Source organism: Lepidochelys olivacea, assembly GCF_965140295.1.
Source record: "Lepidochelys olivacea isolate rLepOli2 genome assembly, chromosome: 7".
Taxonomy (NCBI): Eukaryota; Metazoa; Chordata; order Testudines; family Cheloniidae; genus Lepidochelys; species Lepidochelys olivacea.
The window spans coordinates 10,551,108-10,568,813 of NC_140417.1; the positions used below are offsets into that span (position 1 = coordinate 10,551,108).

The 17,706-nt window shown below is 41.8% G+C and overlaps 1 protein-coding gene across 6 annotated transcripts in view; it reads right to left on the reverse strand.

Annotated features, from left to right (window-relative positions):
* The window catches only part of FOXP1 (forkhead box P1), a 494,495-nt gene that overhangs the window by 374,082 nt on the left and 102,707 nt on the right, over window positions 1–17,706 (reverse strand). For 4 of the 6 annotated variants that reach the window (XM_084634567.1, XM_084634564.1, XM_084634560.1 and 1 more), the window contains one exon: window positions 9,138–9,250. The exons of the other annotated variants lie outside the window; for them this stretch is intronic. The gene's annotated coding sequence lies outside the window, so the exon portion shown is untranslated. The remainder of the gene's footprint in view (window positions 1–9,137; window positions 9,251–17,706) is intronic. 6 annotated transcript variants of the gene reach the window in all.

The following is a 17,706-nucleotide window of genomic DNA, read 5'->3' on the forward strand; positions in this document are numbered from 1 at the left end:
GGGGGTTAGAGTGGATCTCAAACTGAACAGGAGTCAACACTGTGATGCAGTTGCAAAAAAAAAAAGGCTAATATACTGGGGTGTATTAACAGCATTGTTGTATGTGAGACATGGGAGGTAAGTGTCCTGCTCCACTTGGCACTGGTGAGACCTTGGATGGAGGATTGTGTCCAGTTCTGGGCACCACACAGTAGGAAAGATGTAGACAAACTGGAGAGTCCAGAGGAGAGCAAAAAAAATTATTAAAGTTTCCGAAAACCTGACCGATGAGGAAAGGTTAAGAATCACATATGTTAAGTCCTGAGGAAAGAAGACGTGAGGGGGGACCTGATAACAGTCTTCAAGTATTTTAAAGTCTGTTATAAAGATGACAATGATCAATTGTTCTGTGTGCCCACTGAAGGTAGGACAAGTAGTAATGTGCTTAATCTGCAGCAAGAAAGATTTATGTCAGATATTAGGAAAAACTTTCCAACTATAAGGGTAGTTAAGCACTGGAATAGACTTTCAAGGGAGGTCATAGAATCCCTGTCATTGGAGGTTCTGAAGAATGTGTTAGACAAACACATGCCAGGGACAGTCTAGGTATATTTGGTACTGACTCATGGCAGGGGGATGAACTAGATGACCACTCGAGATCCCTTACAGCCCTACATTTTTATGATTCTATGAATGAATGCTATTTGAAAATAAAAATTCAGGAGTGTGGCTACAAAGAGGGACAAACTGAATTAATATGTTCTGTAACTATTCTTCCATCAAACCAAATATTCAGATGAGATTTAACTGAAAAATGTAATCTGGACTTGCCAAGAAGAGAGTTTTTCCTCATAAACTAAACCTCGGTCTAAAGATACTATAAAACTCTTCTATAACAGTAAACAAAAAAGTGGAAAATTTAGAAGTGAGGGTCTTAAAATACTTTGTACAAATTTCATTAATTACCATCGTCAGGTGTTTATTTTTCCACTCAATTAATTACAACATATTCAATCACTCATTTCAAACTCTAAAACCTGGCATGCTCTGTCATCATCCCACATCTATACTTATATCTCCAGTAAAAACATCTAAAATTCTTCCAAACTACTTCTACTGTACTTGAAAAGCTATAAAAACTTGTCACTCTGGAATATGAAGTTCACTATTTATCCACAAACCAGGTACAACACAGAAAGTGACTCTGCAAGCTTTCCCCAACTGCCTGCCACAAAGACCACAATCCTGAACTGAAAAGACCACCCTGGGAATAAGAAGCCATTCAGATTTCTTACCAGCTAATTCCTGAATCTTCCTGAAATAGACATTTACAAACTTGACATGGTGATTTTGTGATGTGAACTACTGTCTTTATCCATTAATGACCCGTTCAGAGGTCTTTACTAGTAAGGAAAAAGACTACATGGATGAGTTATTAAGGGTGCTATTCACTCTGTCTCAGCGTTACATGACCATTAAAAACCTTTTACATTTTATAAAGTTTTATAAGAGCTGCTTTAATAATTAATTGAATTTCCCTACACTCGCAGATTTTAATCCGGAGCTCTGACAATAAAATAAGTAATAATATTTTGCACTGCTGTAGCCCCTTCCATCCAAGGATCTCTATAGGCTTAATAATAATCAGTAGCAGTATCATGTATTAATTAAGCCTTACAACAATAGAATTAGTGAGGTTAAATAGTCTTTACCACATATTAGAGAAGGCTGGTATGCTGTAGGAAGGTTACATTCATCACAAAATAGTCCAAGTAACAGAAACTGAGAAGATCCCTGAGTTTAGCTTGTAGGAAGTAATGCGACTTGCTATCTCAGAGCAACATAAAATGGCCAAGTTTTAACCAGACGCCAGAGAGGATTCAAATGGAAACTGCAATTTAAACTTAATCGCTGCGCAGCAACTGGGGCATCATTATGACAGATACAAAACTAAGCTGTGGGTGCCTGACTGCTGATAGATCACTTTTGCTTTAAAAGTACATCATAGGTCAATCACAATTAAATTCCTTGTGCTCATCACAGTGGCTTGCAACCAAGCGATCAGAAAAACTAGTTTGAGTTCAACCAATGAAGTGTTCAAAGGCTTCCCACTCTGCTCTGTATCTGGCATCAAAAACCAGACAAAGAACTGGTAGGAGAGACTTTAAAAAATCACTAGATGGTCAGCAGAGAAAGACCTGTAAACCAAAATAAAAGTAAGCATTAAAAATATGCATGTTGTACAAACAGACAATAAAGAAGATTCCTCACTGGTGCAAAAAGACCTCTATAACTCACCACTGGCTTTGAATACTTGTGAGCTATCAGGTATTTCTTCACCTTGGGTAAATATAAATCATTCACTGCTGAAACAGTTTCCCTCTCTTTCCCCAACCAATATATGGTGTGTGTGAATGTCTTGTATATAAGCCCACCAGCACGCTGTGCTTTTCAAATACACATTTGAGCTCACCAGATGGTAGGGCCTGCAAGCCTGACTCTGTTGCCGTGAATTAGGAGCCACAGTGTAACCCATGAATGATGAGCCTAAACTGTAAGTGGATTCTGCATAGTTTTATCATCCATACCAAAATATTACACTGTCTGCTTGTCTTATTATTTAATCTGTGCTAGTTTGTAGCTGTATGCCATGAGATTGTTTTTCTTTTCTAGGAATGGAGCTACGGAGAGAGGATTTTCGTTTGTTGGATACAATATATCCAGTATGTACACTCAATAGGCACGTGATTTCATAGAACTATGTGCATAGATAATGCACGTGTTCAGTTCCTCACCATCTCACTCAAACATGTGACCTGAAATCTAACCTCAGCAAGATTAAGATGTTTTTCTAAAAGAAAAACAAAACAAAACAAAAAAAAAACACTCATGCACAGTTAAAGCCTATTGTCTTACTTGTGCATACGAAAAATGAGGTTGGAGTTCAGGTTTTGTGCTCAGGAGTGAAAATGAGGGCTTGCAAGCACGCACTGTGGATTGTTCTGCGTTGGCTTTGAAAGTGAGTCAGTTGTGAAGCTGTGTACATCTAGGTCAGGGGTGGACAAACTACAGCCTGCGGGCCACATCTGGCCCGCCAGCCGTTTTAATCCAGCTATTGAGCTACATGTAGGGGCAGCCAGGGGGCTCCACCCCACACTCTGCCCCCACCCCAAGTGCCACCCCCACAGCTCCCATTGGCCGGTAACCATAGCCAATAGGAGCTGCAGGGGCAGCACCTGTGGAGGGGACAGTGCACAGCAGAGCCGCCTGGCCACGCATCTGCGTAGGAGCCAGAGGGGGGACATGCTGTTACTTCTGGGAGTGCTTGAGGTAAGCGCTCCCCTGAGCCTGTACTCCTGAGCTAACTCCCCTGCCCCCCAACCCTCTGCCCCACCCCTGATCCCCCTCCTGTCCTCCTAACCCTGTGGTCCCAGCCCGGCGCACCCTCTTACACCCCAAACTCCTCATACCCAGCCCCACCCCAGAGCCCGCACCCCCAGCAGGAGCCCTCCCTGCCCCAGCCCACAGCCCCCTCCTGCACCCTAAACTCATTTCTGACCCCACCTCTGAGCCTGCACTCTCACCCCCTCGCGCACCCAACCCCAATTTTGTGAGTATTCATGGCCCACCATACAATTTCTATACCTAGACGTGGCCCTCAAGCCAAAAAGTTTGCCCACCCCTGGTCAAGGTGCATGTTTAGGTTTTAAGATATTTGGCCCACAAGATGTAGGAGCAGAGGTTAGGGAGGACGTGAATGTTGGGTTAAACTTGTGATTTCCTGATCTTTTACTGATATTGTAAGAAAGGAATGAAGCTTCCCATCCAAATTAACCATAATTTTCAATAAGTGCATGAACCTGTCTTTTCTGAGCAGAGGGAAACACTGGGCTACCACAGGAGGACACAGCAGTCTCTGGAGAGGAGCTACAAACTCAGGGGTTCAAATCCTGTCCCTAAGGAGTAAACAGGAGCTCTGCATTAACGTCAATGGGACCAGGACTTTGCCCAGGGTCTCTGACATTCTGGCCTGCCACAATCACGGTCTCCACGCCCCCTTGTAAGTGTTAGGAGCAGGAGAGTTGCAACCTAGTTGGACAGACACTCAGCTTCCAGACCCAGACGTCTACCCTCCCTCAGACAAACCTGTCCCGGTTTGCAAAAGGAGGGGCCTGGTCTGACAGACCAGAGAAGCTGCTGAGGCTTATTAAAAACCACAGGGCGGCCGGGGGGACGGTGATGCGAAGGATTATGGAAGAAAACAGGAGGTCCACAGGTGGGCACGGGGCTGGGGCTTGGGCAGCGAAGCCAAGAGTTTGGCAGGGAGGCCCGCTGCCTAGCATGCTCTCTACCCTCATCGCAACCTGTATGTTGTCTTCCTCCCTCAGCCAGGCTCCCCCTAGTTAAAAGCTCCCTTTTGCAGTTACAGGCTGAGACATAGGCTCTCTCCCTCTACTTGAATCCATCCAGTGTCAGCCGTCTCACGACTTCTCTCCCAATACGCACGCGCGCCATCCTCTAACACCCAGACACACCCACACCAGACTGACTCATCCGACCCAGTTATACATCTTTTCATCCTCTCCCGCGTCCCCCGCCCCTGAATACTCACCATCACCTAGCCACTACATACATCACTTCTCTCCTCTGCAGATTCCTTTCCACATGCACCCAGGAATATGGGGGGCTGGTGAGGGAGAGGAAGACCCACTCCCCACCCGCCAAAGCAGGGCAGACTGAGAACTGAAGGATCTCTTGGAGACAGGGCCTGTTTCTCTTCCTCCTGCTCCTCATTCTGGGAGGACTGGAGGAGGCTGTTCATTTCCCCTTCCTCCCCAATGGATGGGCGGAGGGGGGGAAGGGGGAAAGAGACAAGAAGGACATGGATGCTATTGGCTCTGCAGGTCCCTGTGCCATCCACTATACAAGCAGACCCAAGTGCCTCCCTTAAACCCCAAGTCACAGTAGGGAAGACACTGAGTGTTCAGTGTCCTCCACTGCCATTTGCACTGGTTGGGGGGGGGGGGGGATTGTTCTCTTTGGCAGCTGTCTCCTAAAACCAGGCCCAATGCAGTATTTTCATTTGTCTTTCCCACACACAGCTCCCAATTAAGGCCCTAATTATGAGCATCTGACAACAGAAGATTACATTCAGCTATTTGTTAATGATTGCTATAAAACACTGTCAATGTACAGCCAAGTTCTCTTTTTCTCATTCCTGGCCATTTAAATTTTCCCACTGTACTGCAGGCTGTAGTTCACTGAATAACACTGAGTTCCTGTAAAACAACCACCACCACCCCCCACCTCCCTTTCCTGGAGGACAAGAGGAATGTTTAAGGAGCAGGGCTGTATCCCCACAAAAGCTGCCTAATGAATTTAAAGTATTTTTTTTAAAAAAAGTTATTTGTGGCCTTCTTTGGAGTGGGTTGTTTTGCTTTTTATTATTAAAGGGATGGGAAACCTCAAAATATTTAGATTTCAGGTTTGGAAAGCACACATTTGCTATCCAAAACTTGTATGAAGTAAGCAAATCCCTGGAAGCTACCAAATTAGGCTGAAAGTGGCCTGAGATTTTCAGATCTTCCCATTCCAACTCCTTCTGTACCATAAGAACATCTTCTCTGATGTTATTTCAGTCATTTAGATTCCTGTCTTGGCTGGAAATCACACTTAGCCAAACAATTGAGACCATCAAAAAAGTTTGATTCAAGTTGGCTTCTAAAAAACAGTAAGTGTTCTGTTCAATCCCAGTTTACCCATTCCAGTTTTTAACAGTACATTTCAGCACACTGAAGCAAGGTTACTTGTATATACTGCCCATTTCTAACTTCCAGATAGCACTGGCTGTCAATGGGGATAGCACCCTGGACCAAAGCACAAGCACCAAAGCACAAGCTCCTTGCACAGACTTGAGAAGAGGAAGTAACTCCTTCCGTTGTGAGTAACCAGCACACGCCTATCCTTTTTGAGGATGGCCACTAGAGGGAGACATGATCACACACAAGGAAAGAGATTCAGAACTGCCTAAGGGATTTATGAGTACAAGTCCCAGGTAAAGTCAATTGAACTTGAGCTTCTAAATCCCTTGGACACTACAAAAATCTTCCCTAGACCAGTGTATTAACAAAATCGATTTCCACTCACTACGTCACATTATACACAGGTTTTGTTGTTGTTTTAAGTCAAACCCCACAGACTGTTCAACCCCAACCAGTTCACAATGGGGCATTCAAGAATGAGGGGGGATTTGATAGCTGCTTTCAACTACCTGAAAGGGGGTTCCAAAGAGGATGGCTCTAGACTGTTCTCAGTGGTAGCAGATGACAGAACAAGTAGTAATGGTCTCAAGTTGCAGTGGGGGAGATTTACGTTGGATATTAGGAAAAACTTTTTCACTAGGAGGGTGGTGAAACACTGGAATGCGTTACCTGGGGGTGGGGGTGGAATCTCCTGCCTTAGAAGTTTTTAAGGTCAGATTTGACAAAGCCCTGGCTGGGATGATTTAATTGGGGATCGGTCTTGCTTTGAGCAGGGGGTTGGACTAGATAACCTCCTGAGGTCCCTTCCAACCCTGATATTCTATGATTCACTTTCAGCCAGAGGACTTTTGAAAATGAGTGAAGAAAACACAATGAAAAAAGACTTTTGTCTGGCTGAAATATGCCTGCTAGAAATTAAATATGCCTTGAATAGTCTGTTCATAGATATCTGCTTATAAAAGTAAGGACTTGACTTTATCTCTTTGCAGATGTTGTTGCAACTGAAGGAGTAAAAATGGACACATCCAGGAAATGATGGGAATAGGAGACACATGCTGTAAAAACTATATGATTCTGACACACTTGCAATGTTCTTAATGTTATTTCATGCTCGAGGAACACACCACAGGTTTACATTTGAAACAGCTAGGCTGGTGTATGGTGCGAGCATATGTATATAAAGAAGAGGACTGAAATTATTATTTTTTTTTGCCATAGCCTTGATAGAATAATAGTTGTGATTTCAAAAGGTCCACATGCATTCATATTAAAAAGCATAAAGGCAGACAAATTAGATGAGTGCAAAAGGGTAAGTTCCGGTATTTAAGCCAATCTAATTTAAACTAAGTTTAAAAAACCATCAGAAGCCATCTGAATTTTATGACAGTCTTGTTTATTTGTAAGAAAAAGGTGAGGCATCAATATTCTTATTGTCTATTATCTTTTTTTTTTTTTAAAAGAAGCCTGCAATGGCACCTGTACTTGGGACATTCACTATCTCGGTTAACTGCACATTGTAGTTGCCATCGGTAGAGATTTCTCTCTCACCGAGAAAATGAATTACAAATTTTGACACAGCAAATATTGAAATGTCAAGCGACATCCACCATTTTCATCTTTAAAAAGTGAGAACCTTATCCCAGTTTTTCAAGCTTGTTGGCATTTGCTGTTCAATTAGAACAGTCATGGGTGGGATTTTCAAAAATGGAATTTTCAAAGCCACTCAGTTTGGTTGTCCAGATGCCATTAATTTTAATGGGAAATGGACATGTAAATCCTTTAGGTAACTTTGCAAATCTCACCTTAAGGCTTTAAGTGTGTGGCTCTGGCTCCCCTCAGAGATCCATCAACAGTGAACTGCATGCTTTTGAAAGTCTTCAATATATTTCAAAAAGAAAGTAAGTCACAAGATTGTTCACAATATTGTGAACAATCCTTTGATACTGCTCTATGGTGAAAAAGTCATTATTGGACCCTGTTATTTTTATGTCAACCATGGGAAGACAATATGACACAAGGAAAAAACACAACACTGAAAGGATCCTAACATATGTTGCCACCACAGTGGAACACCAGGGAATAGTTGTGAAACAAAGGTGCGCATGCCAACTTGGAAGCAATGAAGGGCACTGATAAATCTCAGTGGCATGTAATAGAAGGTCTGCTAGCTTGAATTTTAACTCACAACACAAGAGACAATTTGGAAGCTTGAGTGTAGGCTTATAACCCTAACTACTTCTTCCATTTGTGACTTAACATAATTGCACGTGTAATGCAGTCTGTGAGGGAGGTATAACAAATGCAGTAGTCATGCTCTCATTTTTCTGAAACTGTTGTCTTGCAACACACTACACAATGCAGCATATGTACTGGCCATAAAGTTATCCAGACAGTTGTTTTGGTTGCCTGAATGCTGACTACAACCATGTCCTCTGGATGCAAGTTACTGGCTTTTACAGTTTCCTAAAAGCATTTACTGGGTCTATTGAACAATGTGGGGATTGCAGAAAGGCCCTGATGATGGCAATGATGTAATTAAAAGCCGTGAGTGGAAAACACAAGTATTAGAATCCTTTTTCCAGCTATAAAAACTAATTAAAACTTTTAAAAATAGGTTTTTTTTAAAAAGGTCAAAACCAAAAAACACTACCTCCCCCCTGCTTCCCCGTTTCAATAACTTCCTGGCTCAATACCCAGGAAGGAAAACCCGTGCACCATAGCAGGTCTCTAAGCTGCCTGTTCTTCCCAGGAGTAACACGATACAGAAATTCTCTCATTCGCTCAGAGGCTGAATATGGCCCAATTTGATTGTAACAAAAGTTACTCATGGTTGTGAGTGACCTACACGCAAGGAATTGGTGGTCTCAGTCCATTTCCGAGTGGAGAAGTGTGAACATTATCAAGCTGCATGGCAGTTTGTTAGCAGTTTCAGTAAAGGCTAAAGATCAACTCTGTCAGGCACTGAGACTGAAGTGCGCGCTCAACCATAAAGACGTCCCTTCGGAACAGTTCGCTCCACAACGAGCGGCACTAACTCCACTGCAACTGCTCATCCTGTACCTGCTCTGTGAAGAGAGAGAATTTTGTTTTCCAGTTATGTCAGCCCAGTACCTTTCCGCAAGTTTTGAATTTGATTGAGACAGCATATCTCAATATTCCCAACAACTGTCAACTTTTCGCAGTATGAAAGCTACACCTGAAGCAGGGGTCTGATTGTTTTCTTTTTGGCAGCAGACCAACAGCATTCAGAAACAATAGGGTGCTTATCTAGTGCTCTGCATTTTCAAAATACTTTGCAAAACTTTAAACAAACTGAGACGCACAATACTATGGTAAAGTATAGAAGTATGATCATATGTTGCAAATGGTTGAGATAGTATGTTGAAAAGGTCTTACCCAGTAACTGCTCTTTTGACCAAAACAGCATTACAGTCCTCTCTATTTATGGCTGAGTGAAATTCATCCACAAAGATGATGTTCTTCTGAAGTATTTTCCAATCTAATTGGCACTGAAATGAAAAGACCTTATTAGGACAGTGAGAGCTAGGTGAAATCCCATGTCCAAAAGCTAAAGTGAAATAAAAATTCAGTAACTTTTGTATTAAGTAATTCTAGTACAGCATTTGTGTGGTATTAAAACTTGGGTTTGGGTGGTGGTGGTGGTGGTTGTTTTTTGGGGGGGGGGTGGGGGGAAGGGAGGAGGGAAGGAACACATTACAACATCAACTGGCAGTATTTCTGGCAATGAATTAAGCAGCCCACATTAACCATAGTTTGCAGCATATGTAGTCAGCCTACTTCCCTATTTTAAACGCATAACGATTAGAGTTGTGTTTGAACACATCTGGATGTGAGTTACTCCTGATAGTTGCCTCTATACCCAATACAGGAACTTCCTATGATGGCACATTAACAGAGCATTCCAAGCACAGGCATGTTGCACAATGTTTCTCCAAGCATGAGCTGTGGCCTCAAACAATCAAGGCTTTTTTTCTTTTTTTTTTGGGGGGGGGGGGGTTGGAGAAATGATCAAACCGGGGGTGGGGACAGAACATCCTGCGTGAAACCGCATCCTGAACAAGCATCACCACGATTCACTGTAAATAAATACTCTCTCCTTGCAGCACTTCCGTCAACTGTCACTGCCTTGGCTCCAATCACCTTTCGAGTCCAAACAGGAAAGCAGAGAAAAGCGACTGAGATGGCAGATATGAGGTTTAATTTGCTTTTCACTGCAGTTTTCACTGGTGGTGTGCTTCCAATTCGCTGGGATTGCCAGCTGCCTAGAATCACTCCTGGACCCAGTTTTTTCCTGTTAACCTTCATAATTGTATTATTATGGGCAAGCCCACAAACTGTGCTACAAAAAGCTGTAAAAGGTGCAGCTTCTTCCTTTTATTAGATAAGCAGCCAGATTCAAACCCTGCTGCTGCAGGCAGAATGGCAGCTGCGATTTGCTAAAGATGTTTGGTCACCTGTGTTTTACACAATCCAAGATGTTGCGGTTTTAAAAAATAAAAAAAAAAAAAAAAGTGGGGGCAAGGAATTCAAGAATGAAATAAGTTTGACCTCAATTTTCTGGGAAATTTATGAAAATATACATGATTGGAAAGATCAAAGATGTGGATGGATAGCAACAGTGGGCTGGTGCAGGAGAGGTACGATTCGGAGCTTATTTTGTACTTGCACATCAGGCTTGCGGGGGGTGGGTGGGGGGGAATGTCACATCTACACCCGAGGTATTTAGTCTTAGCCTCTAAGGCAGCATGCTGCCTCTCTCCAACGCCCCCTAGTGGACAGTGTAAACCAGCATTACAGGCGTTTTAGGACACCTTGCTGCAAATGGGGGAAAAGTGAGGCAGGGCTGGTATTTACACAGGAAGAAGAGGAGTAGTAGTTCTCAGGGGAATTCTTCTTTGAGAACAAAGGAGTGGGTGAAAAACTTCATAAACCTAGTCAGACAGGACATGATCTTAGAGTGCCTGCCCGAGGAGGTGAGAAACTGCCTTGGCAGACACACACCAAGACTGGGTCGGGTGGGGCATGCTGTGATGCATGGGATCCCTTCCTCATAGCCACATGCACGCACAAAAGGAGCAATTTAATTAATAAAAAAAGAAAAAAGTAAAAATGAAGCATTGCATGTACAAGCAAAGTATTATTAAAAGCTGTAATGTCTCACCAGTTCCTATGAAGTCATGTTCTTACAATTCACTCATAAGAATTTAAAGACAAAATTACATGCTTGGTAATACTCTGGGGAGTACACTTTTCTATGTGGCCCATTGTTTATATATGATGCATGGGTTTGAGAAAGTGGCATTGTTAAAGGGATCGTAAATTACAAAAGGGGGAAGTTTGACTTTTTTCAGAAATCCTATTCCAGACAGGGCTTCCCTCCGCAGCCGATGATTGTTTGTTTGTTTGAGCAAATGAATTAGCTTGGGATCCACAGCACACACTGTAGGGTTTTCAAATTGCTCCGAGAGATATTAGCACCCCCACGGAGTTGCTCTAGAGAAGAGAACCTATTGTGGCCTGCACTGCCATTGTTGTGGTACTAATTCCAAGTGTGAGTTTTTGATTGGAAGGGGTGGGGGCTAAGATAATTTTTTGAGATTGAATTTTGAATATTAAAAAGAATATAACGGGTAGGGTTTATGCAGTGCCTTTTACAAAGTTTTTACCTGGTGCAATTTGGTTTCTTAAGTTTCCTTCAAGCAACATTTGTTGTTAATATGATTATTTAAAACAAATGTATTTCAAAATGTGGGATTGGGCTGGGTTCCGTGTAACTTACAGGGCTAAGAATGGACTCCAGAATTTCTTAATACCCTCTACACCCTTCACCCCAAAATACGTGAAGTAACTAGTGGCCTGCCCCTTGCAAAGCAACCACAATTATTTCTTTGATGAGGCAGAAATGTTTTCCATCTAACGTGCGTGGGCTGGAAACTTAGACTCCATGACACTGCCCAGTTCCATTTCAAACACTATGTCAAATTTAAACAAAGGGGAAAAAAGCCTGTTGTAACAGAACACCCAATAAAAATGTACCAAGCACTAGCAGCTGACTACCTATTGAGACCAAATCCTGCAAATGCTTCTGAAAGTACAGACATTTATTTCCATGTAAAGTCCCTTGAGCAAGGGTTTGTAATCATGGATTGGGCTCTAACTCAAAATCTTTTGGGCCAAATTGTCAGAAGTATCCTGCAGCACTGAAGTCAATGAGAGTTTTTGCCTTTAACTTTAATTTGGAGCAGGATTGATCCCATACCTGTTCCGTGTTTATGTATTTATCCATAAAGGATAAATGGTATTAGTGGACTACTTTTTTTTTCCCCATTACAGTATATCATTCATATTGATGTCACAAAGTTCCAGATACAATTAAGAATTAGAGGAAAACTATCTTTCAATATTAATTTATGAACTTAGGTGCAAATATGATACACCAAGAGCCAGATCCTCTGCTGGCATCCAGTGACTACAACAAAAGTATGCCAATTTACACCACCTGAGGATCTGACTCTACAGATCTAATTTATCTCAGATAGTTACCACCTTCAGAATTTAAGAAGAATAAATCATCATGGATTAAGCCTTAGCAAATCTGCTTAGCAAATTTGACTGTGTTAATGCCAGTACATGTATTTTAGCATCATTCATTCATAATTGTACAACTTAATAAAGCACCTGGTCTAAATACGTTATTAACTAACAAGATCAATGGAATATAAGTTATTACCAGAAATAAGAAAAATTACCTTTTTATGTCAGAAGTTAATGTTTGCCAATTTGTGATGGCTCATTTAGTAGAAACACGGTTGAAGTATTATACTACAATTCCACTTATAGCAATTCACTAGTAAATATATGGAATGCTAATATATACAGCATTTCCACCCCCCCAGAAACTTTTCAACTCCGGAAGTGAGTTGGGATTATTCAATAAAGCTGAAGATCTTTTCCTTCCTTATTGTCAACATGAGCTTTTGGAGGCCAATGGAACTCTAAATAACCATTTACGCTTAGTAAACTGTTTGAATGTATTTCCCGGATGGAGGGGAAAGTGCTAGCATTAAGTCAAGCTAATGCTTTTGAGAACTCATGACCAAAAAAATTGTAACAATACATTTCCAGAGCATGTGTCCATCTTCCATGGTTCATGGAAGACTTCTACTATGCGTGTGTTCAGGAGACCATCCTAATGGTTCGCTGACCCACTGTTATGGAAGCTTTAGAAAATGTATGTCCAACTTGAACCCCAATCTGCTCTAATTGACATCTTTGACCTAAAGCATAACCAGGCCTATACATTGGGGTTCTTTAACACCCAGAGCCTGGGCTGGGGGGGGGAAGTGATCTATGCAGCTGCAACAGGATTGAGCCCCGCTGGGTCAGTCACGTGAGCAGACCCGCACCAATTCCGGCCCTGCTAAAGGGCCTGTGGGTGGCAGCAACAGAAGTTCTGGTCAAACCACACACACATCTATTTTGTTCCTTACTTGCTTTTCCTGTGGCTAGGTGTGCTCTTTCCCCAGCCTTCTCCCTTCGTGACCTAGAGGGGGTTAGAAAAGGAACTCAAGCTAAAGTGGTTTCAGAAGAAATCTGCCCTCCTTTACATGAGGTGAATAGAGAAGGGGACTACAGGTCCCCACCACCATTGGATGCAGAGTGTGTCTCAGGTCCCTTGCTAAATGGAGAGGGATGGAGTCTCCCAGGCAGGGGACACCAATTCATTATGTGGAATGTGATGGTAGAATCAGGCTTGAGGGGGAATGCCTTAGGATTTGCCAGCCAAGGCACCCCAAGGTGGGGTGACAATTTGTTAAATAAAGAAATAAATACAAAAACCCCAAGCCTTCCCAAAGCCAGTCCAGGCTGCGTTCTGGTGCCAAAAAGAGACCTGAAATAGGTTCTAGGACGCTGTGCTAAGAGCAATGCAATCAGGAAAATATTCAGGCTGAAGCATGACTGGAAATACAGGAAGGTGAAAAAACAGGGATAAGAGCTGGGGTGGAGTTCACAGTGGTAAAGGACCACTGATGGAGTTACAATGGGAGGGGAGACAACAGCAGAAAGAGTGACTGATCTGTTGCAATGTGCACTGCATAATGAGTAACTGGATTTACTAGGCCCAGAGGACAGCATGCAGGGGAAACAGCACCACCTCACCCAGGCAATTCCGGTCCATACTCTCAAACTTTGTTGGAAATCAGTTGAAAGATATGAGGGGCCACATAAGAAATCACGACCATCTGATTTAGCACAGACCGGTCCAAACGGCTGAGAAGCTCCTTTATGAGCTGCAGTAATCTTTAAGCAGAAAATGTGCATCAATCAGATCATCCAGTGAGGTAAACCCATGCTTATTCTGTAGCCTAACCATCATCCTATGGCCCAGAACATCACCCAGGATGTATGTGCCATAGCCAAAGGAATAAAAAAACTCCCCTAATCTTCAGGAAAGAGTTAAACCACAGGCTAGCCAGAAAGATCCAAGAAAGGTTAAACTGCATTATTTTCCTATCCTGGATCTGAAGTGCCCAGCTCTTTGAGGTCTCAGAGGTCTGCATGTGTTTTAAGCACTGTAGGTCATGAGAATCTTGTCTCAATGGACCTCCAGGTTTGGCAAGCATCAGCAGGCTGTATTTGATGCTGAATAGATTGCCTTTCACTTAAAAAGTGACTGGCACTGCCATATGATTCAGTTTTCCTTGTAACAGAGCGGCATACGATTTGTTCAGAACCAACCTAGCATTTTATGGAGCTGGCATAAAGGTTCTTTAAAAAATCATCAGTTTGCAGAGGCACCAACCACTCAGGGGCTGCGTAGCTAGTTACGTTTGCCTTAATAAACTGGAACAAAAACGTAACACTATCACTCACAGGCCGAGAATTGAAAACTATTTTAAATGACTCTTCATACATTAAATACGTCAACCAAAGCACTGACATCTGGACAAACCAAGAATGACGGCACATGCCCTCTCTGCTTGAACACAAGAGATACATAGCCAGCGCAAGGGTTGGGTTGGAGGTAAGAAGAATGGTGCAGCTGCAGAGACCAGCATATTACAAAGCTCTGCAGAAACTCTGAAAAGGCTCTAACATTTGTGAACATCCCTTTCCCATCGGATTCCCCCACACGATCTGGGACACTGACACACAGTTAAGGGTCATTAGCACAACACAGAGAAATCAACTTCTCATATTCCATTCTGTAAGGCACCCCAGAAAAAGTGAAGCAAACACAACAGGAATCACGGAATCTGTACCACATAATTCAATGAGTATAGGTGGGTCTTTCCCCCTCTTTGCCCTCAAAGAAATCCACTGTAAATGAGCGGCTATTTGATTAGATAAATATTCATCCCATTTATTTTTGAAAGAGAACATAAAACAAAATAAAGAGAAAGAATGATCCATGGAACATGTGGTAAATACACGTTTTATAAATCCTTAGAGGTTTACCACCCGCACAGAACATGGCACTTATTTCCCTGTGTATTTACAAATCCAGACTTTCAACAGAACATTTTAACAACAATCCAGCACATTGAATAATACCATTTAGCAAAAAGAAAACCAGATTTACACTGTACTGTACATTTAAATACAATTTCATATAGTTATAATTTGTGGTAATTTGGGGCCCAATTCTGCCAACATTATACATCTTAATACTACCTTACAAAAGAAATAAATGGGACTGCTAATGTAATAAGGTACTGCTCAGTTTGAGGAAGGTAAGCTGAATGAACCTTTCATTTCAATACGCAGAATTTAAAAATAGAAAAATAGCTTGATACAAAAAGGCCCGTTTCACCGAAGCTCTTTGTTTATTTTGTAATTCTAAACAAGTGCATGCAGAATAAAGCTATGGATATTTTTTCCATAGTCACAATATATGATTTAGAACATGCTTAAAAAAATGTCTACTGAGGTAGAACTTTGTAAATGGATAAAGAATAGAGAGACCAATATGACACACTCCTGTTCACCCACATACAATCTTCTGTGCAACTTTACTTACTGTTCATAGCTCATTGCAACTGAGCAAAGCTGTCTCTAATGTCATACAAATTTGGATATCAGCTGTCCTATGCAAATTTGACTCTAATTATGTATGCATTACTGAGCTATGAAATAAGTCAGTGTGTTGTGCTATGTGAATACACATCCCGCTCTTGTTTTTGAGCATAATAGTTTTCAGTGTCTGCTTGATGATCATATCCGGTGGACTATTTTTTTGTAAGCAACCAAGAGACAGAAAGAGTCCCTTCCTCTGCTAATTTTTAATTTTAATTAAGACAGCGTACACTTAAAAAAAAAATCCCATTCTAAAAGCAGCATGTATTCTCCCTAAAGGAGGATCCGAAGGGGAAACTGAAGGACTGCATTTTTATACCATGCAATAAATTAGCTTTAAAAATATGAACAAACAAACAAAAACAATTACTCAAAACATTTTTGTGAGCTAATTATGTACTAAGGAAGAAGTAATTTTACCCTTATACACACATTTTATGTTTTGGGCCCTTCTATTTCATGTCTCTTGACACCTTTTCCAATAATCCATCTACTTTATATTGGAAAGCCTCACATGAATAAAACTTTATGGCACTACAGGCATTTAGCCTTCCACTGACATTCCTGGCCTGTTCAATTCTGCAATTCAATCAAAATCAAATCTCAAAATCCTCTTGTCAGCCAGCACTGCTTTCATATGCCCGAGCCTTGTGTAAGGATAACTGCATCCAATCTTTCCCCCAAGCAGTGCTTATATTGTTTTATTACAGTTCAATGAGTGGAGTTCAAAATTACATGCAGCTGCCTACTACTGTGGTCTGTCTGTGTTACGCATGGACACAAGTATTGCCCACCAGGCTTGAAATCATTCACTTACTGGTCTGGCAAGAAAGACTGTGAGCTCTTCTTTGTATGGAAGAACATCCTGCCTGCTAGATCTAAAGAGGGTGATGTTAACAGATCAGTCCCTTTATAAAAGGATTGTGAAAGCCCTATGAAATGCAACTCAAATGTGCTCAATGTTAAGCATGTGGCTACTACACATAAAAGCAAAGATAAAACTCAACATGCAGTACTCATTCTCAGAAAGCTTGTGAAGGAAGATAAAGGACTGCAGAATAAAAAGGCATCTTATGGAGGTTTTTATATGTGTTTTAAATAACGAAGCTTCATTTAGACAGTTTTTAATCTCTCCCCTCCCCCCCCGTTATCTTTTCACTGAAACAAAAGGACAAAAACACAAAGCTAATTAAATACAATTTAATCAGATGAACAATGCAGCAATTCAAAATCCAATCGCTTAAAACTCCTGCTAGCGATAGCTCTGTACAATGTAGTTGTAGGGAGAGATACCATCACTACAGAACAGGATTTCAATCTGACACTCACAGGGGGTTGGAGGCAAAGAAAGCGTCAAGAGGCTCCCTCCCCCACTAAAACATGACTACGAGGCAGCAATAGACGTGGACTGAAGAAAAGCAGCCCATGCGGATACACGTTGTCAAACTAAGTATTGGCAGGTGAACTTGATTGCACATCCTAATTCACGTGCTAACCCCATGCTCTCTTACTCTATGTATGAAATTCCATTGCCAGTACAAGAGACTTAACATTTCTAAAAGTGACATAACTAGCCACTGCATCATCATTTAGGGTTAGTTTGCACTCAGCTTCCCATCACAATTTTCCAGTACTATAACACTTAACATCAAAAGAAAAACTCCTTGTGTCAAAGACTACCCATCAAATGTTCTACCATGACTAAGTCATGGAAGACCTGTGTGTCATATAGGGGAAGCACCACATATAGTTAGAAATCCCACCGAGAAAAAAGCTCTCTCGGAGATGAGCCCATTACCTTTCAACACATGGTTAACTACACAACAAGCCATCTACCTTACGACAGCATCACAAGAATCAAACCTGT